The following is a 1883-nucleotide window of genomic DNA, read 5'->3' as shown; positions in this document are numbered from 1 at the left end:
TCCCCTCTCCTTCTCTACCCTCCTTCTCTCTCCTTCTCTCCCTCTCTCTCCTTCTTCTCTCCCTCTCTCTCTCTCTCTCCTTCTCTCTCTCCTCCCTCTCTCTATCCCCTCTCTCCTTCTCTCTCCCTCTCTCCCTCCCCATCCCCTCCCTCCCCTCTCCCCCTCCCTCCTTCTCTCCCTCCCTCCCCTCTCTCCCCCTCCTTCTCTCTCTTCCTCTCTCTCCCTCCCTCCTTCCCCCTCCCTCCCTCTCTCCTTCTCTCTCTCCCTCTCCTCTCTCTCCCTCTCCTTCTCTCTCCTTCTCTCTCTCTCTCCTTCTCTCCCTCCCTCCTCTCTCTCTCTCTCTCTCCCTCTCTCTCTCTCTCTCTTTCTCTCTCTTCTCTCTCTCCATCTCTCCCTCTCTCCCTCCCTCCTCTCTCTCTCTCTCTCTCTCTCTCTCTCTCTCTCTCCCCCTCCCTCTCTCTCTCTCCCTCTCCCTCTCCCTCCCTCTCTCCTCTCCTTCTCTCTCCTTCTCTCCCTCCCTCCTCTCTCTCTCTCTCTCCTTTTTCTACTTCCAGCTCGTGGTCACTTAACCTTTATTTCGTGCGTTCTCCTCTCCTTCTCTCTCCTCCTCTCTCTCCTCTCTCTCCTCTCTCCTCCTCTCCTCTCTCTTCTCCCTCTCCTCTCTCTCTCTCCCTCCCTCCCTCTCCCTCCCTCTCCCTCCCTCCTTCTTCTCTCTCTCCCACTCTCCTTCCTCTCTCTCCTTCTCCTTCTCTCCCCCTCCCTGCCTCCCCTTCTCTCCCCCTTCTCTCCCACCCTCCTTCTCTCTATCCCTCCTTCTCTCTCCCTTCCCCTCTCTCCCTCCTATCACCCTTCGTGTCTCTCTCTCCCTCTCTCCCTCCTCTTCTCTCTCCTTCTCTCCCACTCCCTCCCTCCTCTCTCTCCCTGCCTCCTTTTTCTCCCTCTCTCCTTCTCTCCCTCCCTCTCCCTCCCTCTCTTCTCTCCCTCCCTCCTTCTCTCTATCCCTCCCTCTCTCTCCATGACCTTCACTGACGTGCTGCGGTTCCATGTCCCGCCCCAGCCGGAGCAGAGGCTTTAAATGAGGCGGATCTGAGACCGCGACTCACACACAGACAGTGACACAGACACAGAGACAGCGAGCGCTGGGACTGACACTGACTCACTCACACACACACACAGTGGAGCAGCAACAGCAGCGGCAGCGCCCTGATACTGACAGGTAGGCAGCTCTGCACCCCGGGGTGGGGAGGTGTGGACAGGGTGGGTGGGGGGAGAGAGGAGAGAGAGAGTGAGGAGGGGGAGAGAGGGAAGTGGAGAGGTGAAGGAGGGAGAGAGGAGAGGAGGGAGAGAGGGAAGGAGATAGTGCCAGTGGAGGGAGAGAGAGCGAGGGAGGAGAGAGAGAGAGAGAGAGAGAAGGGAGGGAAGAAGAGGGATTGAGAGAGGGGAGAGAGGGAGGGAGCAAGGGAGGGGGAAGGAGGGGGAGAGAGAGAAGGGGAGGGAGAGAGACGGGGCAGGGAGAGAGGGAGAGAGAGAGAGACAGAGAGAGAGAGAGAGAGAGAGAGAGAGAGAGAGAGAGAGGAGAGAGAGAGTGGGTAGAGAGAGAGGGAGAGAGAGGGAGAGAGAGAGGGGAGGGAGAGATAGAGGGAGGGACGGAGAGGGAGAGAGAGAGAGATAGAGAGAGAAGGAGAGAGAGGGAGGGAGGACAGAAGGAGGGATGAGAGAGGGAAGGAGGGGGAGAGAGGGAAGGAGGGAGAGAGGGGAGAGAGAGAGAGGGGAGAGGGAGAGTAGAGGGGGGAGATTGAGAGAGGGAGCCCACTCTGCAAGCCCACACTAGATTTGGTTTGTACAGCTACTTCTATGAAGAATCGTAGAAGGATAGAGGGAGT

The 1883-nt window shown here is 58.3% G+C and overlaps 1 protein-coding gene across 1 annotated transcript in view; it reads left to right on the top strand.

The window, feature by feature from the left end:
• Window positions 1-1061: 1061 nt before the first annotated feature.
• LOC129693817 (lamin-A-like) overlaps window positions 1062-1883 on the top strand; it is a gene marked incomplete at its 3' end in the record, with an annotated part of 5571 nt that continues 4749 nt past the window's right edge. Inside the window, exon 1 of the mRNA XM_055630573.1 lies at window positions 1062-1216. The remainder of the gene's footprint in view (window positions 1217-1883) is intronic.

Source organism: Leucoraja erinacea, unplaced genomic scaffold, assembly GCF_028641065.1.
Source record: "Leucoraja erinacea ecotype New England unplaced genomic scaffold, Leri_hhj_1 Leri_434S, whole genome shotgun sequence".
Classification (NCBI taxonomy): Eukaryota; Metazoa; Chordata; class Chondrichthyes; order Rajiformes; family Rajidae; genus Leucoraja; species Leucoraja erinaceus.
This window is presented reverse-complemented; position numbering and strand designations above follow the sequence as displayed.